Below are 26702 nucleotides of genomic sequence, written 5' to 3' on the forward strand. Positions count from 1 at the left end.
GGGCAGCATCAATAGAGAGAGCAAGATACAGGTAGTGTTCCAGGTTGATCCTCTTTCCTCAGGTTTTGGTTGGCATAGAATGCAACATCAGTTTGAGACAGGAGTCTTTCCTCAACTCTGTATTGATTGGCGTACAACTGTCACCTCTGCTCAGCCCATTTTTAAAATTTCAAAGTGGAAGTATTAAGGGTGCTGGCGCGCTTTGCCTCTTCAAAACATCAGCTTCCAATGTTAGTAAATTGGCAGGAGGGAAGATTTTTTAAAAATAAACTTAAGAGTACCCAATCCTTCCAATTGAGGGCCAATTTAGCATGGCCCATTGTCCTACCCTGCACATCTTTGGGTTGTGGGCGTGTGACCCACGCAGACACGGGGAGAATGTGCAAACTCCACACGGATAGTGACCTGGAACCGGGATCAAACCCGGATCCTCAGCGCCAAGAGCCAGCAGTGCTAACCACTGTGCCACCGTGCCTCCCTAGGTAGCAGGCAAGACATCAAGTAATACATTTTTCACAGGCTTGTAATCAGAGCTGAACATACATTTCAGTAGATATGCAAGGAACCCTGTCCTATGACTAAAGAGCAGTGAGATTGGAGCAATGTAGCACTGCCATCCACATAGGTCATTCTAAAAGCTGGTGCTGGTACTGACTGTTTTAAGTGGATCATGCATGTCCACAAGGGACCTTTTATCTTTTGGTGACATTAATTGAAAAGCACCATTTGCTAGTAGCATTTCTTGTCCTGTGCAGTTGTGAGCAGGTAAGGAGGCATATTTATTTCTCAAAACACAGCAGCATAGTCCAGTCACTACAGGGGGAAATGAATGGTTCAAATCCTTTTTGGGTGTACTTGTCCCATGGTGGCATGGTGGGCAAGTGGTTAGCACTGCTGCCTCACAGCGCCAGCGACCCAGGTTCGATTCCAACCTTGGCAGCTGTCTGTGTGGAATTTACGCGTTCTCCCGTGTCTACGTGGGTTTCCTCCGGGTCCTCTGATTTTCACCCACAGACAGAAAATGTGCAGGTTCGGTGGATTGGCGATGCTAAATTGCCCCTTAGTTTCCAAAGGTTAAGTGGGGTTATGGGGGTAGGGCGGGGGAGTGGTGCCTAGGTGGACTGCTCTTTCGGTAGGTTGGTGCAGACTGGATGGGCCAAATGGCCTCCTTCTGCACTGTAGGAATTCTATAATTCTGTATAATTTCTTATATAATTATCATGCTGTTTTTTTTTGATAAATGTTTCCTGAAATATCGATGATAGTCAGTGTTATTTAGGTCTTTTATTTTAACCCCTAAGTGTGCACCTTCTTTGTGTAAGCATGTTTGTCAGAATATCTTTTTTTTGGCAAATGCTCAGTGCAATGATGGAAATCATATCAAACCCCATCAGGGCATCAATTATGTGTGATTATAATTAGGGTAGAAATGATGCACACTCTGCTGGCTGCCCCATCTCCCCAGGCAAGGAAAGGTGGAGATGGCACCTCCTGAGATCTGCACCCAAAGTACAATAGCATTAATCTGCCCAATTTACCAGTAAGTGCATGATGAGTGAATATTTCAGTCTGTCCTTGACTAATAGATATAACACTTTGACATGTTTTTTGTCTTTGATAATTATTTACACAGAAAAAATGGCTGGTGTACTGCAACTTATCGTAGAAACCCTCCAGTGCAAAAGGAGGCCATTTGGCCCATCTGTCTACACCGACCCTGTGAAAGAGCACGCTCCCCAGGCCCGCACCCCTACCCCATCCCTCTAACCCCGCAACCCACCTAACCTTTGGACACTACGGGGCAATTTAGCATGGCCAATCCACCTAACCTCCACATCTTTGGAGTGTGGGATGAAACCGGAGCACCCGGAGGAAACACACGCAGACACGGGAGAATGTGCAAACTCCACACAGAGTCGCCATTTCGGAATTGACCCCAGGTCCCTGGAGCTGTGAGTCAGCAGTCTTAACCACTGTGCCCCTGTGCCGTCCATGCCGCAACTTAGTGGCTTCCTATTATTATCGAAACAGTTAATCGCAAACATTAATTAAGCAATGCTCACAATTGCTTGCTGGGAAATGGGCATTCTTATTTACTGAATGACCAGCCTATTTCAATACTCATTGGCTCTGCCTTATTTCAGTTACATTTTGATCTGTATCAGTGTAGTATTTTAAAATTGTACCAAATAATATTTCTGTATATATTGTAAAGATCTTAGGCCATATTCGGGGTGTCGAACCAGCCGGGGTTGGAAACGGGTGTGGAGGCAGATGTTGTAGCCTTCGCCTCGTTGATCGCCCGAAGGTGGATCCTGTTAGGGTGGAGATCAACCTCTCCACCCTGTACCCTGGCGTGGTGGGGGGACCTGCTGGAATTCTTGACTCTTGAGAAGGTTAAGTTTGAACTGAGGGGAAGGATGGAGGGGTTCTACAATTCATGGGCATTATTCATTATGCACTTTCAAGAACTGGATAACATCGAACGCTGGAGCGTTGGGGGGAGGGGTACTGTGTGTTAATGGTGACTATTGGTGATTCCTGATTCCTTTTTGCCATTTGGTTATGTGAACATGTGGGCTAATGTTTGGGGGTTTGGTGGGAGGATGGGATCGTTGTTATTGATATGGGGATTGACATAGTTGTTACTGATTATTGTTTATTGTTGGTGGGTGTAAATTTGGGAGAAAATGTGAAAAAGGAGGAGAATAAAAATATTTAAACAAAAAAATATTGTAAAGATCTTGATGGGCTCCCGTGTCAGCAATATTTTGGATAAACATTACCTCTAACGGGACTATCTCAAATCAGTTGGAGACGTTAAGAGGTGTCCTTTTTTCCAACAAACTTGACAGCAACAATCAGCTTTTAAACCTTGGGTTAATTGTGACAAACCGAGATGCTTTGTCGTGTTTTAGCAGGATCCCATTATAAATGAGCTTTCGAGGTAGCTAATATCTCCAATAGAAATATCTTTAATAAATGACATTGAAACAGGCCTATTTTGACATTAATGAGGATAGATTATGTAGAAATTAATTAGAAATAGTTTGATGTGTTGAAATTCTGTGAACAGATTATGGTGCAGTAAGGCAGGATCATAATTGAGCTCCCGTTTACTTGAGGTTTTAGGAAAGACTGATAAGAGAAAATGACTATTGTTTTCTTTAGGGATGATTTTAATAATAGCTATTACCATTAACCTAATCAGTGTAGAAAAAGAATGATAGCTCCGGAGGAACGTAGGCTGATCATTTGCATAGAGTTTACAATAAGTAATCAAAACAGAATATAGAAAGCATTCCTCCATGCATTTGATCTTTCAAGCTTAAAAAGTTTGATGTTATTAGTGAATATCCTATTAGTTATGGTTTCAAATGGAGTATTAATGAGAACAGAAGTATTGTTTTGCTTCAAACTCTTTCATTTTGGTCCCCCAATTCCCTCCAATGCACATACCTCTCCTTCTAGCCTCTCTTGAAACTTCTGTAATGTGGCAAGTTCAGCAGTGGCTTCAGATAAACTGTACGTTGGCTTATTAGATAATTCCACGTCCTGTGCTGAACCATGCAAATTTAAAGGTCCCAAGCTTGACCTGCATTTAGTGATTAATTTACCTGATCTTCATTTGGGGTGATGAAAACCGCTCCATTCTCCTGTGACTTGGGAGGGAAAATCTCCCAAATCTGATCTTGATTGCTATTCAGAAGCCCCTGGTGCAAGGTGCCCATGTGTGGGATGTGACTGCACGCCTGCTGTGTTCAGCGTTCCTCATACCACCCGGTCAAACTTGTTGGCTCAGTTCACAGATAAAGAATAGTAATTTGGTGGAGCTTTGCAGAGTGACCTTGGAACTGCACCCAGGGGGCGGAGGGGGAAAATGCATACACAAACAGCTGACCCCTCTTTCAGCATAGACCTCTCTGTACTAGGGCAAATCATGATTGAAAACCCACTCAACAATGTATGACCTAATAGTAGTGTGTGCGTCTGTTTGCGGAAATTTAAGGGTCATATCTTTTTTAAAGCAGAGGCACTTTGTTGAAATGCTTAATAAAACCGTACTGCTTACTTGACGAATGGTTAAAAAGGATATTCCTTCATAAATATTTTGTTAAGTATCCATTGATTGCTAATCTATTTAAATCTATGCCTGCGAGTGTTTAGTTTTGCCACCTCATTAATGGAGTATTTAATTTCCAGTAGAAATCTTGATTAATACGCTTCATATTGTTTAGAGGAAGTGTAGTTTCTCCTTTCCTCTTAGCGGCTGAGAGCAGCAGTTCCATTAACTTGGAGGAAAAAACAGTCTCTGCTGAATGGACCACAATAATGAATGATTAATGTTGGACTCTGTTTTGTACAAAAATAAAATCCACCATTCAGAGTCTGCACCTTGAAACTAAATGACTAAACGGCTTTATTTCAATAATATATGAATTGAGGTTCTGCATGCAGTGATGACAGCGGTAAGACAGCAGTAATAGCAGTGAGGCTCCAGCGTTGCACAGCAGTACCCCATCACAGGTGCACGTTTTGACTTGTCACGCATGTTAAAGGGGATATTTAGATCATTCTTGAACTCATTAACTGGAAATGCAAATTCCTGCTTTGTTCACTTCCAAAATCCATTAAAAGAAAATGTTTGGTGGAGCCATTGAGAGCACGCAGTTGAAGATGAGTGTACCTCATCAATAATGCAATTAAATATAATGCATTTATTACAGCAGGTTTTCTTCTACAGCTTGAGCGAATTTGCAGGTTTTCCAAAGTTTCAGGGACACCGGTCATCTCGACTTTTGGAAGCTATGCAGAGGCTGTCATGCCTCTCTTTGAAAGCCGTGTAAGAACCTATTTGAATAAAGCAATAGAATTTGGAAAATTTAAATAAATGGTTGCAAAACTACAAACAGTATTCCCCAGGAAAAGTACCTCCTTGCTCATAGTTTCAAAGAACTCCAAAATTTCTGCCTCAACCAGGAGTGACTTGTGTGCAGTGTGAACTGGAAAGAGTACAGAAGGGATTTATGAGGCTGTTACCAGGACTTGATGGTCTGAGTTATAAGGAGAGACTGGATAGGCTGGGACTTTTTTCCCTGGAGTTTAGGAGGCTTAGGAGTGAGCATATAGAGGTCTATAAAATAATGAGGAGCATCGATAAGGTAGATAGTTGACATATTTTCCCAAAGGTAGAGGAGTCTAGAATCAGAGGGCATAGGTTTAAGGTGAGAAGAGACAAAGGAAATCAGAGGGGAGATTTCTTCACACAGAGGGTGGTGAGCATCTGGAATGGGCTGCCAGAGGCAGTGGTAGAGGCGGGTACAGTTTTGTCCTTTATAAAGCAGTTAGACAGTTACATGGGCAGGGTGGGTATAGAGGGATATGGGCCAAATGCGGGCAGGTGGGACTAGCTTAGTGATAGAAACTGGGCGGCATGGGCAAGCTGGGCCGAAGGGCCTGTTTCCATGTTGTAAACATCTATGACTGTGACTCTGTGGTGATCAAGTAAAAGCTATATAAAATGTGTTAGTCACCTAATTCTCATACCTAATATTTTTGAAATATTTCCAGGCCCCAGGTTTTATATAGTAAGCTGGGATGGGGTGTAGGATGGGCTCCCTGATTGCCAACAACCAAGCAGTGTTTGGATAACAAGAGGTTTGCTTTCACAAGGCAAGCATGATCCAGTCATTTCCTCCTAGCGTTCCCCATTGGGGCAGAGCTCACTGATCCTACATGACATTTCAGACACTGGCCTCGCTGACACTTGACAAAACTTTCTCAATGGCAAGCTAGTGAGCCTGAATGCTAATCGAGGCCTGAATGTGATTTCCTCCTCCTCTGGGCTGATAAGTCCGCCGCTGGAGAGATGCAAGGCTACCTTTTAATATTTAATGAAATTGCAGCGTTTTGATGTTTTGTATTTATAGTCCAGGGCATCAATTGGTTCGTGACACTGTTCTGATGTCTGAGATAGTCATTGCACAAGTGATTGATTTTGTCACTGAGGAGAGGTGGAATAACACTGTCCAATGTTCAATCATGATTTGAAACTACTGTCAGCTACAATAGCTGTAGTTTTAAATGATTATTGGAAGTTCGTTCCTACTGTGTTTACAATCATGTCTGTTACGTTTTTTTTTGTCAGTATTTGAATAATTGCGGCCTGTAGGTAAAGGTAGATCATGGAATCACAGAATTTGCTGTGCAGAAGGAGGCCATTCGGCCCGTCGAGTCTGCTCCGGCCCTTGGAAAGAGCACCCTACTTAAGCCCGTGCTTCCACCATATGACCCCACGCAATCTTTTGTACACTAAGGGGCAATTTATTTATTTTTTAATATAAATTTAGAGTACCCAATTCATTTTTCCAATTAAGGGGAAATTTAGCGTGTTCAATCCACCTACCCGGCATATCTTTATGTTGTGGGGGCGAAACCCACGCAAACACGGGGAAAATGTGGGACATCATTCAAAATCTTTTCTCACATTTTGCGCATATCTCAATAATGGCAGAGCCCAGCTTGTGTACAAAAGGCAAGGCTGAAACGTTTGCAGCCATCATCAATGAGGGGCAAAGAAAACCAAGAGGGTGATCCAATTTGGCCTCCTCCTGAGGTCCACTCTTCATAGAAGCTGGTTTTCAGCCAGTACAATTCACTTCACATGATGCCACAATCGTACTGGTTGCAGCAAAGGCTACGGGGCATGACTACACATGAGAGCTGTGTACGTAATCAAACTGCTCCAGTACAGCTACAGTACTGGCAACCGACAATGTGGACAATTGCCCAGTTATGTCTTGTCCACACAAAGTTGGACAATTCAATACAATACAATCCAGCCAATTTGCAATGATCAGCAAAGGGATGGAATGGGTCATTGACAATGCCACCAAACAACACTTGCCCACTTGCACACCAATGATCAGTTTGTTTCCTGCCAGGAACATTGCTTCAACCATGGACAAAAGAACTAAATGCCAGAGCTGTGAGGTGAGAGTGACTGCACATGACATCAAGGCAGCTTTTGACTGAATGCGTCACCAAGGTGCCCGAGCAAAATTGAAGTCAATGGGAATGGTCAATAGGTGGGGAGGGGACGTGTTGGAAAAACCTCTCCACTGGTCGGAGTTTCACTTATCACAAAGGAAGATGGCCGTGGTTGTTCAAGGAAAATTCTCTCAGCCCCAGGAGGTTGCTGCAAGGGCAGATCAGGAGCTGAGTATTCTGCCACAAGTGATTAAGCTCCTGACTCTCCAAAGCCTGCCCACGATCTGCAAGGCACAAGTCAGGAATACTCTTCATTGTCTGGCTGAGTGCAACTCCAACAACACTTGAGCTTGATACCATCCAGGGTAAAGTAGCCTGCTTGACCGGCACCCTATCCACCACTTTAAATATTCACTCCTTCCATCACTGAAACCCTCAGTGACAGAAGTATGCACAAGGTACAGTGCAACAGATTGTCAAGGGTTCTTAGAGAGCACCTCCCAAAGCAGTGATCTCTTCTAGCTCTTTTCATTCATCGGATATGGGTGTCGCTGCTGGGCCAGCATTTATTGCCCATCACAAATTGCCCTTGAATTGAGAGGCCTGCTTGGCCTTCAGAGGGCATTGATTCTACTTGTGACAATAAGCGATTATTATTATTATTATTATTATTATAAGAGTCAATCACCCTGCTGTGTATCTGGAGTCCCATGTCGGCCAGACCAGGTAAGGATGGCAGATTTATTTTCCGAAAGGACATTAGTGAACCAGATGGGTTTTTAAACAACAATTAACAATGGTTTCATGGTCATCATTGGGCTTTTTAATTCTAGATTTTTATTGCATTCACATTTCAACATTTGCCATGGTAGGATTCAAACCTGTATCCCCTGACATTGCCCTGCATACCTGGAGTACTAATCCAGTGACAATTACACCATCACTTACCCTGGAAGAACAAAAGCAGGAGATGCATGGGATTAGCCATCTCCATCACAGCCTGTTATGGCAACTGCTCTGTCCATGATCGCAAGAAACTGCAGAGTGTGGTGAACTCAGCCCAACACATCACACAAGCTTGCCACCCTCTCATTGATTCTATATACACCTCCCGCTGCCTCAGGAAGGCAGACAGCATTGTCAGAGACCCCTCCCACCCAGACATTGCCTTCTTCCAGACCCTTCCATCAGGCAGAAGGTACAGAGGTATGAAGACCTGCACATCCAGACATAGGAACAACTTGTTCCCCACAGCTACAAGACTCCTCAACGACTCCCCCTTAGACTGATCTGTTCCCTGTAAGTACACAATTCACGAAGCCCTATGCTGCTCTTGCTCATGTATTTGCTTTGTTTGCCCCTTGATCCGCACTGTAACCAATCACTGTTTGTCGATGTACCATTTGTCAATGTTCTCTGTTGATTATTCTTTTGTCTACTATGTACGTACTGTGTACGTTCCCGCGGCTGCAGAAAAATACTTTTCACTGTACTTCGGTACATGTGACAATAAATCAAATCAAATCAGAATCAAAGTCACACACCATTTGACTTTAAAATAATTCATGATTCAAAATTTAGAAACTCTCCCCAACGGCAGGATGGGGGTAGCTTCACCCCAGGGGCAGCCACAAATTGGCTCAACACCACCTTCTGAAGGATTGGTACAGAGGCTGTCCCCTATGAATGAATGAAAAGCATGAATTAATATCTCACACAGTGAAGTTTCAAATGGCATATCATGGAATATATTCACCCTATTCTAAAGTATACAGCTTTTGTCTTGAAATCTCCCAGCCCTGTAGAAAAACAGAAATGGCTTCCACCGTGATCATCCGCACTAATGATAAAATAATAATCTTTATTGTCACAAGTAGGCTTACATTAACACTGCGATGAATTTACTGTGAAAATCCCCTAGTCGCCATATTCCGGCGCCTGTTCAGGTACACAGAGGGAGAATTCAGCACATCCAAATTACCTAACAGCACGTCTTTCGGGACTTGTGGGAGGAAACCGGAGCACCCGGAGGAAACCATGCAGACACGGGGAGAACGTGCGGACTCCGCACAGACAGTGACCCAAGGCGGGAGTCAATCCTGGGACCCTGGCACTGTGAAGCAACTGTGCTAACCACTTAGATACTGTGCCGCCCACTATCAATGTGTCTCTAGTCACTAAGGAATCTCGGGGCCGAGAGAGGGGTCATTTTAGGAGGAGGCATTTTTCTTGCCCCATCTGTTGCTGTGATGTGATTCCAAAGGTGCCTTGGCCTCCTCTTGCACACCTCTTCTGTAAGTGGCACCTATTGAGTCTGACTGTCGTCACCTGGTGTCTGCATGTACTACCAGGAATAGGAGATGCAGCTTTATTTTCTCCCTTTAATCCTGGGTTATGGACCTAATTATAGCACCCTTAATACTAATCCTGATTAACTAATTTGACACATATCCAGCTCTTATCTGGTACTTTCTCCTCTGTTTGACTCAGCTGTTCAATGGGTCAACCCACAGAACAATTCATGAAGTTGCTGAGTTTTGCATTGGCATTTTCAATTTCAGAATGGGATAACTGAAGGCACAAGTAGAAAATAGAAGGATTCTTAAAGCTATCAGAATAGGTCTCTTCAATGGTTTAGAACAGTTATCATCTTGAACAAAGAATAAAATCTACATTTTAAATTTTTTAAATGAGTTGGGGCGTGATTCACCAAGTGTCTTTTTGGCTGGTTTGGTTGGGTGTTTTTTGAGTGAGATTCACCAGCTTTTTGAGTGAGATCCAGACCTGTTTTCACCCATACTTAAGGCGCAATTAAGCGCTGGGAGCGACCCCACTATCAAAGGAGACTCTGCATTTTATTCTGGACTCAGCAGTGAACGCCCTGCCGTGCACAAGTGGCTAGCACTGTGACTTCACAGCGCCAGGGTCCCAGGTTCGATTCCCCGCTGGGTCTCTGTCTGTGCGGAGTCTACACGTTCTCCCCGTGTCTGTGTGTGTTTCCTCCGGGTGCTCCGATTTCCTCCGACAGTCCAAAGACGCGCAGGTTAGGTGGATTGGCCATGATAAATTGCCCTTAGTATCCAAAAAGGTGAGGAGGGGTTATTCGGTTACAGGGATAGGGTAGAAGTGAGGGCTTAAGTGGGTCGGTGCAGACTCGATGGGCCGAATGGCCTCCTTCTGCACTGCATGTTCTATGTTCTATGAGGCTGCACTCAGTCACGTTTCCTGTATTGAGGAGCTCTTAAATGGTTCCCCGATCGGGGCTGGTTTAGCACACTGGGCAGCACGGTAGCATGGTGGTTAGAATAAATGCTTCACAGCTCCAGGGTCCCAGGTTCAGTTCCCTGCTGGGTCACTGTGCGGAGTCTGCACGTCCTCCCCGTGTGTGCGTGGGTTTCCTCCGGGTGCTCCGGTTTCCTCCCACAGTCCAAAGATGTGCGGGTTAGGTGGATTGGCCATGCTAAATTGCCCTTAGTGTCCTAAAAAATAAGGTTAATTGGGGGGGTTACTGGTATAGGGTGGATACGTTGCCTTCAGTAAGGTGATCATTGCTCGGCACAACATCGAGGGCCGAAGGGCCTGTTCTGTGCTGTACTGTTCTATGTTCTATACACAAGACCAGCTTTTGGTAGCATCAAAAAAACTTTTGATGTTGAAGATGTCATCGGTGGAGTTTTTTAATTTGTTCCCAGCGTCTATTGATCAAACAAGAGTAGTGTAGTGTAATGTTTGTGAATCTTACATTGCTTCAATACTCTGAGTTAAAATGTGTCTGTGGTACCCCTCACCTAAAAATCTCTGTCTTTTGCAACTCCATCCATAGCTTCCCTTTACATTCATGTTATACTAATCCTGCTTCAGCAACCTCCTGTCCTGAACACCTTAAGACTAATCTCTGAAGAGCAGGTGTATTTTAATTCAATGCAATTTCATGACATAAGTTAAAGCTACGAAACAGAGCATGTTGCTCATTCAACGACATTGCACTTTTAGCTGTCTGTAACAGCTGGTGTTCTCCTTGCAGTGGATGTCCAGGGCACCTCTACCGTCAGGGCTCAAGAACACAAGAAACGGGAGCAGAAGCAGGCTATTTATCCCAGGGAGCCTGCTCCGCCATTCAGTAAGATCATGGCTGATCTGATTGTGGCTTCAACTCCTCCTTTCTGCCTGCTCCCAATAACCCTTGACTCTCGAGTAGATCAAAAAAATCTGTCTAACTCGGTCTTGAATGTATTCAGTGACTCAGCCTCTACTGCACTTTTGGGTTAGAGAATTTGAAAAAAATTCTCCTTATCTCCATCGTAAATCGAAGGCCCTGCCTCAGTGGATGAACTAATTGCGCAGATAGATATAAATGGGTATGATATAATAGGGATTACGGAGACATGGCTGCAGGGTGAACAGAGATGGGAACTGAATGTCCCAGTGTTCTCAGTATTTAGGAAGGACAGGCATAAAAAAAAGGTGGTGGCGTGGAACTGCTGGTTAAAGAGGAAATTAACACAATAGTGGGAAAGGATATTAACTCTGACAGTGTGGAATCTGTATGGGTAGAGTTGGGAAATACCAAGGGACAAAAAACATTAGTGGGTGTCATATATAGACCCCGAAACTGCAGTGCTGATGTTGGGAATGGCATTAAACAAGAAATTAGAGATGCATGTAATAAGGGAATATCGGTGATCATGGGTGATTTTAATCAGGTCATAGATTGGGCAAATCAAATTAGCCACAATGCCGTAGAGGAGGAATTCCTGGAGTGTATACGGGATGGTTTTCTTGACCAATATGTGGAGGAACCAACTAGAGAGCAGCCATCTTAGACTGGGTACTGTGTAATGAGAAGGGAATCATTGCCAATCTGGCTGTACGATACTCCTTGGGGATGAGCGACCATAAAATGATAGAATTTTTCTATCAAGATGGAGAATTAAGTAATTGATTCGGAGACTAGGGTGCTGAATCTTAATAAAGGGAACAATGAGGATATGAGGTGTGAGTTGGCCTTGATAGATTGGGGAGAGTTACTTAAAGGGATGACAGTGGATAGACAATCTCAAATATTCAGGGAACGCATGGAGGAACTACAGCAACTGTTCATTCCTGTCTGGCACAAAAGAAAAGGGGTAAGAGGACCAATCAATGGCTTACAAAGGAAATTAGAATTAGTATACGAGCCAAGGAAGAAGCATACAGATTCTTCAAGAAAAATAATAAGTCTGAGGATTGGCAGCAGTTTAGAATTCAGCAAAGAATGACGAAGGGATTGATTAAGAAGGGGAAAGTACAGTATGAAAGGAAGCTTGCAGGAAACATAAAGACTGACACTAAGAGTTTCTATAGAAATGTGAAGAGAGAGATCGGTAAAGAGAAATGTAGGCCCCCGACAGACAGAAACAGGGGAATGCACAATAAGGGACAAAGAAATGGCTGAGAAATTAAATCCATACTTTGGTTCTGTCTTCACAAATAAGGACACAAATCAGATCCCAGAAATGTTGGAAAATGAAAGGTTTAGTGAGAGGGAAGAACTGAGGGAGATCAACATTAGTGGAGAAATGGTACTGGGAAAACTGATGGGATTGAAGGCAGATAAATCCCCAGGGCCTGAGAATCTGCATCCCAGAGTGCTTAAGGAAATGGCTCTGGAAATAGTGGATGCATTGATGGTCATCTTCTGGGATTCTATAGATTCTGGAACTGTCCCTGCAGATTGGAGGGTAGCTCACGTCCCTCCGATATTCAGAAAGGGAGGTAGAGAGAAAGCAGGGAATTGTAGACCAGTAAGCCTAACATCGGAAGTGGGGAAAATGCTTGAATCCATTATCAAGGACTTTATAGCGGAACATTTAGAAAGCAGTGGCAGGATCAGTCAGAATCAGCATGGATTTATGAAGGGAAAATCATGCTTGACAAATCTGTTGGAATTCTTTGAAGAGGTAACCAGTACAGTCGACAAGGGGGAGCCAGTCGATTTGGTATATTTGGACTTTCAGAAGGCGTTTGATAAAGTGCTGCATAAGAGATTACTGTGCAAAATTAAAGCGCATGGGATTGGGGGAAATGGATTGAGGCGGATAGAAAACTGGTTGGCAGAGAGGAAACAAAGAGTAGGGATTAATGGGTCCTTTTCAAATTGGCAGGAAGTAGCCAGTGGGGTATCACAGGGATCGGTGCTGGGACCCCAGCTATTCACAATATATATTAATGATTTGGATGAGGGAACAAAATTTAACAACTCAAAGTTTGCAGGTGATACCAAATTAGGTGGGAGGGTGCATCGTGACGAGGATGCAGGGATCCTACAGCAAGATCTGGACAGGTTGGGTGAGTGGGCAAATCAATGGCAGATGCAGTATAATTTGGATAAGTGTGAGGTTATTCACTTTGGAAGCAAAAACATGAAGGCAGATTACTACCTGAATGGTTGTAAATTGGGAGAGGGGAGTGTGCAGCAGGTCCTGGGTGTCCTTGTGCACCATTTGCTGAAGGTAAGTATGCAGGTGCAGCAGGCGGTAAAGAAGGTTAATGGTTTGTTGGCCTGCATTGCGAGAGGTTTCAAGTATAGAAGCAGGGATGTGTTGCTACAATTGTACAGCACCTTGGTGAGGTCACACTTGGAGTATTGTGTGCAGCTTTGGTCTCCTTCTCTGAGGAAGGGTGTTCTTGCTCTTGAAGAAGTGCAGTGAAGGTTTCCCAGACTGATTCCAGGGATGGTGGGACTGTCATATGAGGAGAGATTGACGAGGTTGGGATTGTTCTCGCTGGAGTTCAGAAGAATGAGGGGGGATCTCATAGACTTATAAAATTCTAATGGGACTAGACAGGGTAGATGCAGGGAAGATGTCACCAATGATGGGTGTGTCCAGAACCAGAAGTCACAGCCTGAAGATTCAGGATAAACCATTTCGGACAGAGATGAGGGAGACACTTCTTCACACAAAGAGTGGTGAACCTGTGGAATTCATTCCACAGGAATTGTGCAGCATGGTAACATAGTGGTTAGCACAATTGCTTCACAGCTCCAGGGTCCCAGGTTCGATTCCCGGCTTGGGTCACTGTCTGTGCGGAGTCTGCACGTTCTCCCCATGTGTGCGTGGGTTTCTTCCGGGTGCTCCGGTTTCCTCCCACAGTCCAAAGATGTGCAGGTTAGCTGGATTGGCCATGCTAAATTGCCCTTAGTGTTGGTTGGGGTTACTGGGTTATGGGGATAGGGTGGAGGTGTGGGCTTGGGTAGGGTGCTCTTTCCAAGAGCCGGTGCAGACTTGATGGGCCGAAAGGCCTCCTTCTGCACTGTAAATTCTATGATCTCTATGATCTAAGTAGTTGATGCTAGAACTTTGAATATATTCAAGAGGCGGCTGGAGGCATTTGGGGAGAATAGGATCAAAGGCTATGGGGAGAATGCAGGATTAGGCTATTGAGTTGGATGATCAGCCATGATCGTGATGAATGCCGGAGCAGGCTCGAAGGGCCAAAAGGCCTCCTCCTGCTCCTATCTTCTCTATATCTATGTATCTATGACCCCCATTTTGAAAATGTGCGTCCTGTTTCTAGATTTCCTCCACGTGGAGAAACATCCTCTCGGCATCTATCCTGTCAAGCCTCCTCAGAAACTTGCATGTCTCAATAAGTTCACCTCGCCTCTCACTTCTTAAACTCCAATGCGCATAGGCACGGCCTACGCAACGTTTTCTCCAAGACCACCACTTCTGGGCTGCAATGCTCTGCTGGACTACACCCTATGTTTCGGTTGCAGTCTGCTACTTGAATCTTTCTCAACCTCTTCTAATTTAAGAATACCTGTCTCACGCTCATCTCTCACATGCTGCTGCTGCTGCTAGTCGCTACTCCAGACTGGACTGAGGTGCACATTACCTTTTCACCTTTACTCTGTTGCATTAGATCCTGAGCATCAGTGTTTTTTATTCCTGAGCCAAATCCTATTTGGAGTGGGAAAATCGCTCCGGCATTCCATCCCTGACAGCTTCCACTGGAATTGTGCATGTTGAGTCCACAGTGGCGTGCCCTAAAGTTGAACTATTTGCCTTCATCACTGGGGCTGGTTTCACACATGAAGGGTGACCAAGGGTGAGGTACCAGAGCGTTGCTGACAATTAAACTGGGTCTCGGCATGATTTGCTGCTTTTAGAAACGAGAGAGAAAAAACCGGCAGTTTGTAAGGTAAAAATCAATGCCAGGAAATCCTTTTCAGCAGTGGGCCATTCAGCCCCTCAAGCCATTCCTGCTCTTCAATTAGATCATGGCTGAGCTGTATCCCAACTCTATTGGCCCACCTTTGCTCTATACCCTTGGACACCTTTATTAGCTTGCAAAATGTTAACTTTTTATTTCCAAAATATAAAGCAGCTCTTTTAGCCAGAAGCTGGACTGTCATCTGTTTGGTTGAGTTACTAATTGTCTTCTGAGCTGTCATCATACGCCGCGATTATTCAGCAGTGTGATCGGTAGAGAAGCAAAGTCTTTTTTCTGTTTTATATCTATCTGATGGTTCTGCTCTGCTGAACAGTGTCGTTACATTGCCGATGTAGAACAGATCTGTGGAAAGGTGCTTAGCGGGCAACTTGACATCTCTGAGTCCTGCGCATGATGGATGCACTCAAAGCCGCTTGTATAGAACTCTGTTCAACTCTTCTGCGTGCAATTTTCAGAATGTGTGCTTTGATCAATTCTAATCATTTACTGGGGCGATTTTTGTTTGAAAAAAGCATTCACCTTCATTAACATCAGAGCAATGGCTGCTCAAACTGGTGATGCATACACTATGTAAGAGGAAACACCATTCAGCCACTGTATTTGTTTTAACATATACTGAAACATCAACAAAGCCCCAAATAATGTACATGATAGAAGCAGTATTTGACTATTTATTTATGTATGGAATTATTTAAAAGTAATTTGGAGCAGCAGCTTTTTTGACACTCATATTTTCCAGCTGTGTTTCACCAATGGGACAATCTTCAGCTTCGAGGTGTGTTATAGAACGTCAACAGTGGCGTTCCAAAAGCAGGGAGGATCTCCTGGGTGGCTTGATCTGCTTCTCATGTAATGTTACTTGGTTAGAAGTTCATATTTTTCAATGTATTTTGAAACTATTGTAACATATTTCAAATCTCTTCATATCAGGTTATCTAATTTTCACCTTCACCGCTTGGGTGGAGCCTGTTTTGGCCCCCGGCCCAATTTCCATTTGGACCAGTGGAGGTGAAAATTGCCCCTGTGGAAAAGGTTCATGTCATTGTTCTTTCCTCCTCCCGGTTTTCCAGCGAGAGCTAGTGAGGATGCCGGGAAGCAAAGACTCTTAACATTTCAGAAATGTCAACTCTACTCACCACCGACCACCTGGAAACAAGAGCAGTTAATTTTTTTGCCATAGATTCCAACATCCATCTCCAGAAAAGCTTAAAAAACAGTAATTCATAATAAACAATGGATATTCTATGGTTTGTGCAGTTGTTTTGCCTTTTACTTTTAGCAAAATTTTCTTCCCTTGCCTATGCATCTTTCCTATCAAAGATGTATGTTTTAAGAAGGATCTTTAAAAGAAAAAAGGAAGATAGAGAGGTGTGAGAGGGAATTCCACAGCGTAGAGCCAAGGCATCTGAAGGTGCAGTCACCGGCAGTGGAGCAATTTTGATTGGGAATGCACAAAGGTCAGAATTAGAGGAGTGAAGATATTCCTGCGGGTAGTACAGCGCGGAATGGTGACACAGTGGTTAACACTGCTGCCTCACAACTCCAGGGTCCCAGGTTCAATTCCGGCCTCGGGTGACTGTCTGTGTGGAGTTTGCTCTTTACCCCCCGTGTCTGCGTGAGTTTCCTCTGGGTGCTCCAGTTTCCTCCAGCAGTCCAAAAATGTGCGGGTTAGGTGGATTGGCCATGCTAAATTGCCCCTCAGTGTCCAAAAGGTTAGGTTGGGTTACTGGGATAGGGTGGAGGGGTGGGCTTAAGTAGGATGCTTTTTCCAAGGGCCGGTGAAGACTCCATGGGCCGAGTGGTCTCCTTCTGCACTGTAGATTCTGTAGATTCTATGCTCTACAGAACTGAATGTTTAGGGTAGCATGATGGCACAGTGGTTAGCACTGTTCAATTCCAGCCTCGGGCGACTATCTGTGTGAAGTTTGTGCTTTCTCCCCCTGTCTGCGAGGGTTTCCTCCGGGTGCTCCAGTTTCCTCCCACAGTCCAAAGATGTGCAGGTTAGGTGGACTGGCCATTCTAAATTGCCCCTTAGGGGTTACTGGGTTACGGGCTAGGGTGGAGGCGGTGGGCTTAAGTAGGGTGCTCTTTCCAAGAGCCACTGCAGACTCAATGGGCTGAATGGCCTCCTTCTGCACTGTCAATTCTATGATTCTGGTGGGGTTGAAGAATATGAGAGATAGGAAGAGGCAAAGCCATAATGCGAGTTGAAAACAAGGATGAGAATTTTAACCTTGAGCCTTTTCTCAAAGAGGGGCCACAGGTCGATCAGTGAACAACGAGGTGATGAATGAACAGGGTTTGGTATGGGTTAAGACATGAGCTGCGGAGTTTTGGATGACCTCACGTTTATGGGGTGCGAATGTGGGAGGCCAGCAAGGAGTGTATCGGAATTGGCAAGCCTAGATGCAACAAAGGCAAGAATGAGGTTTCTGCACCATATGAGCTGAGGTGGGATGGAGTTGGACGATGATGCATTGAAATGAAATGAAAATCGCTTATTGTTACAAGTAGGCTTCAAACGAAGTTACTGTGAAAAGCCCCAGTGCGGGAAATAGGTGGTCCTTGTAATGACGTGAATATGTGGTTGCAATTTCATCTCCTGGTATCACACCGTGGTGGTGAACAGCCTGGTTTAGCCATGGATAATTGCTGGGGGGAGGGATGGAATCAGTAGCTAGGGAATGGAGTTTGTGGTCAGGGCTAAAGGCGGTGGGTTTGCCAATATTTAGTTGGAGGAATTTTCTGCTTATCCAGTACAAGTGAGTGACCAAGTCAAGCGCAGCAACTGTGAGATAAAGCTGGGTGTTGCCAGTGTACATAGTGCAACTGATTTGCTTTTGATGATATCAAGGTCCTAAGCTCTGGAGTTCCCGTCCTACATCTCTCCGCATCTCTACCTTGCTTCCTCCTATAAGACAATCCACAATTTACCTCAGCTCAATGGTGCTTTAGAGAGGGCAAAGTAGTTCCACTGATAAGAGCTGAGCATACCTCCTCTTACCTCCGTGGCTTTTTTCCTCTTTGATGTCAGTTACTTATATGTCTAACTAAATTTGATTTGTATCGAATTATGTTTGAACAATTACAACCTCTGTGTCTGAAAATGGCGGTATTTTAACTCTGGGCACTACGCTGGTTTTAACGCTGTTGCACAGCTCCTGTGAGGTACAGTTTAAAGAGGGCTCAGATTGTTTTACTGAGAAGTTGATAGACGCTTACACTTGGAGACAATGGCAGCAGCCTGTGTGCTAACAGTGGGTAGACTGTGAGTCTCCAAAGTCCCGGAAACGTGCTGAGATGATGTGTTGCGGATGAAGCTGAAATGGTGGAATTGCTGTTTTCAAGCAGAAGGGGATTTAGCCGCCTGCCATCTTGTAGTTCCATTCACTTTGCCCTTTCTCTCTGCTCCCTTTCAATAATACCACATGAAAGAGGACGATCTGAGGAGATGAGGCATTGAAGAAAGGAAAGGAAAAACCCTGTCGGACAAGCTCCTAACAATGCCTGCAAGTTTAGTTCTGAGGGGAGCCATACTGTCCAAGTCTGGATTCCAGAAACTTTATTTAATGAACCTGTATGGGGCACGGCGGCGTGGCAAGGGGGAGGGGGGGGGGGGGGGGGGGGAGATAGTTGGAGGGAGGCAGATGTTCAACGCACGAGAAGAGGAAGTTCACCAATTGGCAGCTTGTTATTTTGTTAGATGGAATGTGTTTGTACGGAGCAATTTTCTTCCCCCTTCCAGAGCTCCTCGTTTGAGAAGAATTTGAAGCTATTGTGTTGTTGACATATCAATCTGCTCTGTTTGAGCAGTTTAAACGGCTCACAAAACTGCTCTATTTGTACTGGCTCCTGCTGAGAACGCTGATCCATCGACCTTTAAGGCAGAATTTCTGAAAGGTGAAACAGAGACAAGAGGGATCGTGGGCACAAGCCATTTTCATGGTCCAGGCGCATGCTCTTTGTTTTGTCCTTTGGACTGACCAGCACTCTTTAAACCATTGGTACTGCAGTGTTGGCACAGGTCCATAACAGCTAGCACAGAACAATATTGCAGCAGCGTTGAAGATACTTCCTGCCTGCTGATTTAAAGCCATATTCATGGTTTAGCGCTGTGCACTATTTGTAAACTATCTCTGTACTTGTCAGATATCTGAATAGCTTGTTGAAAGCAAAGGGTTAAATTAACAATCCTCAGCGACCACAAGACAGAAAAATGAATCATGCCCCAAACTAAAGTGAATCTGTAGAAATAGAGATGATATATTTCCTTCCCAAGCAAATATCCTGTTTTTTATTAAGTCATGGTCTGGTGAGAATGTTTGCTTTACCATTCTCCAAAGTACAAGAGATTATGAGGAGCTAATGATGTACTTAGTAAAATACATAGAGTAACAAGAGGTGCTATTAAACAGTCGCTGTGTGCAAATTACCTTTAATGGGAAGAAGATTTAAAGTATTTGGTTGTCCTGTAGGTCAGCTATAAAATATATTCTGAAAAGGCTTGCATCTACTTGCTACACCCATGAAAATTAAATTCCGCTCAATTTCAGATTCTCTGGATTGGGATTTAGTTGTTACTTCTGTGATCAAGCATCTTAACCCCAGCATTTTTCCAATTTGCCAATTCATGTTCTCAGATTGCTTCAAACTCCAGTTTCCCGAAGCACAGCTGTAGATTTTATACCTGGGCCCAGGGGGCAGCGGGGGAGACAGGGGGAACATCCACGTGCTGTCGCTGCATTGATTTCTACCCTGCAAACTACTACACCTGCAAATCCTGGGCACCAGGTCCGTCATATCACTCTGACTTGCATCAATAAACTGTCTTTCGCTGAGTCATTCCAAGCACTGGCAAACACTAATAAAAGCAGAAAATGCTGGAAATATTCAATAAATCAGGCAGCATCTATGGAGAGGTGAACTCTATTTAACGTTTCAAGTCCTTGGCCTTTTGTCAGAACTGAAAAATGTCAGAGGTGTAACAGCTTTTGAGTAAGTACAAAGGCCCAAATCTTTATTAGTGTCACAGGTAGGCTTACATTAACACTGCAGTGAAGTTACTGTGAAAATGTTTGAGTCGCCACACTCCGGCGCCTGTTCGGGTACATGTTCGGGTTTTTGGAATGAAGTGTCCGGGTGTTTTGACGGGTAAGGAAATGAAAGGTAATGCCAGTGGTTGGACGGAAGGCAGGTGAGATTGAAAAATGAGGGGTGATGATGCAAGTCAAAAGAGGATGTTAATGGGACAAGTAAAGAAACAAAAGAAGGATTTAGAGGGTATAGCAGAGCCATCACCAACAGCCATCAATCGAGAAACGGGAAAAGAGTTTATGATCTGAAATTGCCGAACTTCCATGATGAGTGTCAAGTGTCCAACCAGAAAATGAGGTGCTGTCGTTGAGTTTACGATGCGCTTCGTCTGCACAAGGTGGGAGACTGAAGCCAGAAAGCATCACCATCTCAGTCACATTTGTTCTGACACTGCGTTCTTCCATATCGATGCTTGCAACATAGCTTCCCTTTTGTTCAACCGATGATTGTCTCCCTTCTGTGACACGCTGTTCCAATCCTCGATCAGCCGACACACCCTCTCCTTCCCACAGCACCTTCCTGTGCAACCACAGGGAATGCAACACCTGCCCTTTGACGTCTCCATCCTTGTCCAGAGCCCCAAACGTTTCTTCCAGATCAATGATTTACTTCTTTCAATACACTTCATTCACTGCTGGTGTTGTATTCTCCTCTAGGCTGGGGAGATCAAAAAAAGAGAAGAGGTTTGGGGACATTATCATCCCTGCTCAGTCCCTGAAAGGAAGCCTATCTGTGCGGAGTCTCACGTTCTCCCCGTGTCTGCGTGGGTTTCCTCCGGGAGCTCCGGTTTCCTCCCACAGTCCAAAGATGTGCAGGTTAGATGGATTGGCTAATCTAAGTTGCCTGTAGTGTCCAAAGGGGATGGGAGGGGTTGCTGGGTTACGGGTATGGGGCGGAGGTGTGGGCTTAAGTGGGGTGCTCTTTCAAAGGGCCGGTGCAGACTCAATGGGATGAATGGCCTCCTTCTGCATTGTAAATTCTATGTTTATTTAATCTCTCCAGCTTTCATCTCTATCACAAACTTCCCCTTTTGTTTTCCCCCTTGCCCGTTTTCTCCCTGCCTATGACCTAGCTTAAAACCTGCTACATCTCTTAACTATATCCGGTTCTGACTAAAGGTCATTGACCTGAAATGTTTACTCTGTTCCTCTGTCCAGTGATACTGCTTGACCTGCGGCACGTTTCCAGCAGTTTCTATTGCTATTTGGTTTCCAGCGTTGGCAATATGTTGCTTCTGTACTGCCGAACTGCCACCGATAGTGTTATCTCATCACTATTTACAAGGTAATAGGTTTCACTGGAAGGGCATCCAGACCAAGTCAATCAGCCAAGAACATACACAGCCCTTCGTCATCACAGCCTCCAGCTGTGTTTTAAAAAAAATATTCGTTGATCACTGCCTCCCATTAACTCTACTTTGCTGATTATCTTTTGTGTGAAGAACTTCCTGACATCTGTCCCAAATGTGAATTCAACAGAAACCCTTGTTGCTCTGAGTAGTTTTCTGGATACATCACAGCCTCCTCTCATCTGTACTTTGGCCTATTTGCCAATCGGTTCACAGCCTCATAAGCCATAATGCATGAAAGATTTTTGTTTGCTTGGGAAGAATGAACTGTCTATTCTGAATACTAAAACCATTGATTCTATCTGCAGTAATGTAGGACGTGATTCCCCCACTGCGTCGCATACAGGGCGATCTGTGCACAGCGGGTGCATCGCAGGAGGGCCCCAAATCGGGCATTTGCGCTGGGCGCAAAACCTCGCTCGAGTCACCCTACTCATGGTGCCCAGCGCAATCTGCAACACGCCCTCTCTGGGCGTGATCCAAATAATATTAATGGTTCATGTAAATATGCGCAGCCTAATTGAGGCTGCATTCTCCTGGTGGCCAGGAGTCACCAGCAGCACTGGCGAGGTCTCAATGGGCACTGATTGGTACTGACCTCCACAAGCGGAGACCAGGCATGATGGCCATTCTGTGGGTCTCAGAGGCCATTTAAGCCTCCCAGTTGGTGCGTGGGGGGCGGCGGAGGTGGAGGGGGGGGGGGGGGGGGGAGAGCAGTAGCCAAGCACCGGCCACTTCCAAACAAGCACCCTGGCAGTGCCAACCCAGTTGGGGCCATGTCCATGAAAGGGGGAGTGAAGAGGATATGGGGATATAAAGTGGCTTCATAAAGTTGGAGGGGTGAGGAGGGGGGTCCTGAAAGGAAGGGGGTTGCCTCGGCAACCCCATAGCAGGGTATGCTCACTTTAGGAGGGGGGGGTAATGCCCATGTAGGGTGGCATTGCCCGTGGGTGGGCGGGGGCTGTCTGGGACTCGAGCTCACTTAGAGATCAGGGCAGCCTTCCCAAATTGCTCCCAAATCCATGAGGAGCCGGTCTCGCTGCCGAGTTCAGCTCCCCATTTCAAGCATGAACTTGACGGGGAAACTCCTCAAGTCCCAAAGAAATGACTTAAGTGTGGGTGAATCCAGGTCTGAATCTCACCCAAAAAGCCGGCGGGAAACACCCCATCGAACTCGTCCAAAATGACACTGGGCCACGTTTTGTGAGAATCGCGCCCGGAGTCTTTCGAGTTGAATACTAGCTGTGTGGGAGTAACTAACATTTAGTTTTGCTGCCAGCTTCCTATTTAACAAGGTATAAACAAATGCAAGTTCTGACGAAACATCACGGAACTGAAGCATTACTTCAGTTTCTCTCACCACAGATGCTGCCTCCTGACCTGCTCAGTATGAAGAAGATTTCCTCTCTTTGTACAAAGAGATTGTTGGCATTGTGTCCAAAACACCTGACAACTATAGTACAGGCCAAGCCTAACTTTCTGCAACTTTTATTATTTTGGTGACGTAGCTAAATATTGAATGACAGCAAGAAACAACTACATGGAATATGTTGAGCAATAAGCATTTCTGGATCTCTGAACTTCAGCTACGTGGTTCATGCAGCAGGCATGGCAATTATTTTCCTTTGTGAGCACAGTGCTTTGTTATCTGTCAATATTACACTTAATCTGTCACTGATTAGCAATTTACATGTTTTACCTAATTCACAATGTAAGTTCACGGCTGCCTCCTTGCATTCAACTGTCTTCTATTACCCCCACCCCACCTCAATTTGACAAATTTGCATTAAACATTTAAGTTCAATTTGTGTCTGTAAATTAGCTGATTCTGTTTTCTGAACACTGGTCCCTGATGTGCTCCAGTAATCACTTTTCCTTACCGCCTGCACCACTCTGTCTCTTAACTCCGTTATCCAACTCCACGGGCTGGATTTTACAGTCCATTCCAGGTGTGTTTTAGGCAGGGGTGGGGCACATAAAAATGACAGATGGTTAGCCCACTGCCTTCCTGCTCACCCCTGACCCCATCATTTGTAGGTAGGTGAGTGCCAAAATTGACGGCCCAACTGCCGTTTTGAAAGAACCATTAGTCGGCAGTTGAACTTGTTAATAAGCCAATTGAAAGGGCAGCGCGGTAGCATAGTGGTTAGCACTATGGCTTCACAGCGCCAGGGTCCCTGGTTTAACTCCCGCTTGGGTCACTGTCTGTGCGGATCTGCACGTTGTCCCCATGTCTGCGTGGGTTTCCTCCGGGTGCTCCGGTTTCCTCCCACAGTCCAAAGATGTGCAGGTTAGGTGAAATGAAAAATGAAATCGCTTATTGTTACAAGTAGGCTTCAATGAAGTTACTGTGAAAAGCCCCTAGTCACCACATTCCGGCACCTGTTCGGGGAGGCTGGTACGGGAATTGAACCGTGCTGCTGGCTTGCCTTGGTCTGCTTTAAAAGCCAGCCCCTTTCCAAGAGCAAACTCGATGGGCCGAACGGCCTCCTTCTGCACTGTAAATTCTATGATATCTATGATCTGAATATTACACTGCTCGTGCCATAATGTAGGTGGTGTGAGTAGGTGGGCGAGAATGGGGGGTCTACCTTTTCATCATCTGAGGTGAAAATGGTGGGAAGGAGGACGGGGTGCATCGCTCGGGGTGGGAGGGCAGGGGTGGGGCCATTGGGGCCACCCCTCCCGACGCCACCATAAAAATGATACCACCTTTGTGCTGCCTGGTCTCCAAGACCAACCCCCTTTGCCCCCCCCCCCCCCCCCCCCCCCGGCATCCAATCTGTTCTGCTCCACCCTAAAACCTAAAAACCTGGAACTAACCTATGTCCACGATTCCCGGGACCTGCTTGCAGTCCCAGCTGTGTCCACCGTTGCCTTCTGGCGCTGCTGGGACTGCTAGAGCTACCAACCACAGCAGATTGGCTGGCAGCTCTCGAGGGCGGGGCTTCCATCCATCTCAGGGGTGGAAATCCCACTCTCTGCTCATTCAGGCTGTTGTGGGGTGGCCATTTTGTTTTTAAGACGGTTGGTTTGTGAATGCCCACTGTGGACACCTTGGGCATTCTGAGGTGGCACTGTTGAGTGCGTGAGTTACTGACCATTGCTACACACACCAAAATCCTATCGCTCTGCGACCCTGCTGCTCCAATGGGCTGTGCAGCTTCCATCTGGTGCAGGAGGGGAGGGTGGAATAATTTGAAGCAGTCCAGGCAAATATGAAAGATAGCTCGACTGTCCCACTGCCACCCCACCCAGCCCAGTGTTTCAAATGGACCCCTTTAAAAAAAATATGAATTGAAAATCCCAATTTCTTTTGTAATCTTTTCAATTGCTGTAGCCCCATGCACACAATTTTACCCTGAATAATTGAGATGAAATAGTATGTTTTAGATGTTCAATAAATGCAAAGTTTTTCAGCAAATAGAAATGAAAAATGAAAATCGCTTATTGTCACAAGTAGGCTTCAAATGAAGTTACTGTGAAAAGCCCCAAGTCGCCACATTCCGGTGCCTGTTCGGGGATGCTGGTACGGGAATTGAACCCGTGCTGCTGTCCTGCCTTGGTCTGCTTTAAAAGCCAGCTATTTAGCCCTGTGCTAAAATTGCAGGGCATTTTTCCATTTTTCAGTCATTGCTTGTTTTTGTTGACAAATGTGCACAAAATGTGATGTGTGTTACATTCAAATGCACATTTCATGGGTTGGTAATGTGGCCAACTCTCAAATACTGGTTTATCTTCGCAAATCCATTCCCCTGTGATTTGTTCTGCAACCCTGGAGGTATCTTAGCAGCTTTATTCACACTCGTGCACAATTCACAGTGCAATTTAGAGAAGATGTACTTTAGCAAAGAAAGGAACATTTCAAGATGACGGGAAGGACAATGTTCAGAGTTGTTTCTCTGCCAAACAAGCAATGAAAGATCTCCTGATGCTTCAATGCTGTGACACAGTTTGGATATTCGATGAGTTCTATTGAAATTGCAACGTTAAAAACAGAGGGCTTGCCTGTTATAATAAATGGACCTGTAGAAATGGAGGGATGAAGAAACTGGACTAGGGTTTATATAATGTCTTTATCATTTCTTTCAGAGCTGTCTCTGGCATATTGTACTCCATGAATTACTTTGAAGTACAGTGAGTGATGTGCCAGCAATCAGAATGCGAAGGCAGATTTTTTAGTGTCTCCAGAAGCAGTTTTTAAGTATCTCTTATGCTATTTTAATATTTTTAAAGCACATGGAATATATCTATAATATATATATAATATAGGTACTTTTAGAATTGATGGCTCATTCAACTGCCTCATAGTCAGATGTGCTAGATTGTCACAAACGATACCACATTGTACATAATGGGAAAGTCTTAGGCCCGGATTCTCTTATCCGGGTTTATCCCGCCCCAGCTGCCAGCGAAACCGGAGAATTTGGCGCTCAGCCAAAACTCCATTCTCTGCTGTAGGACCGGAGATTCCAGCCGGTGTAAATGGACAGAGAATTCCGATCTTAAGTTTCCCCCCCCCTTTTTTTGTGCTGTGTTTTAATGACCTCGGTGGAGCTGGCTGTATCAGACATGTCCTTTAAGACTGCCGACCACCGAGTAGACCAATGAATAAATGGTTTATTAAGGTAAGTGACTATTGAGAGAGAGAGTGAGATCGGGGCTACCCTGCTCCTCCACTCCAGACCACTAAATTGATAAGGAAAGCTCTTCAGCCCCAGGATTTGTGTGCTCTGACCCAATTGGGCGCACGGGTCACATGATCCTCTGAGAACCCGCCCCTTAAAGGGGCACGCAACCACAGTAACAATCAAACTATTGCCTTTGGGAGAAAAATCAGCCCGTTGTTTTTGTTCCTGATTTGCTACTTACTGCAAGGTTAAGTGTATGTGTGTGAAAATTGTCTGAGGCCTGGATCGGACCTAATTGTGATACCACCTACAGTTGTGCGAAAATACTGTACTTAACCCTGTTTCACATGGAGGAAGGCCACCTGACCAACAGCTCGAAGGGCCACGAAGCAGAACTTCACAGTTTTCAGGAGCGGATGAAT

The 26702-nt window shown here is 45.0% G+C and overlaps 1 protein-coding gene and 1 long non-coding RNA gene across 9 annotated transcripts in view; one reads left to right on the forward strand and one right to left on the reverse strand.

Annotated features, from left to right (window-relative positions):
* LOC119971908 (serine/threonine-protein kinase BRSK2) overlaps positions 1–26702 on the forward strand; it is a 1145911-nt gene that overhangs the window by 216364 nt on the left and 902845 nt on the right. The gene's annotated exons all lie outside the window — the stretch shown is intronic.
* LOC119971909 overlaps positions 4768–26702 on the reverse strand; it is a 54528-nt gene continuing 32593 nt past the window's right edge. The window contains exon 3 of the long non-coding RNA XR_005461945.1: positions 4768–4851. This is a non-coding gene — a long non-coding RNA (uncharacterized LOC119971909). The remainder of the gene's footprint in view (positions 4852–26702) is intronic.

This window comes from Scyliorhinus canicula, chromosome 9 (assembly GCF_902713615.1).
Source record: "Scyliorhinus canicula chromosome 9, sScyCan1.1, whole genome shotgun sequence".
NCBI lineage: Eukaryota > Metazoa > Chordata > Chondrichthyes > Carcharhiniformes > Scyliorhinidae > Scyliorhinus > Scyliorhinus canicula.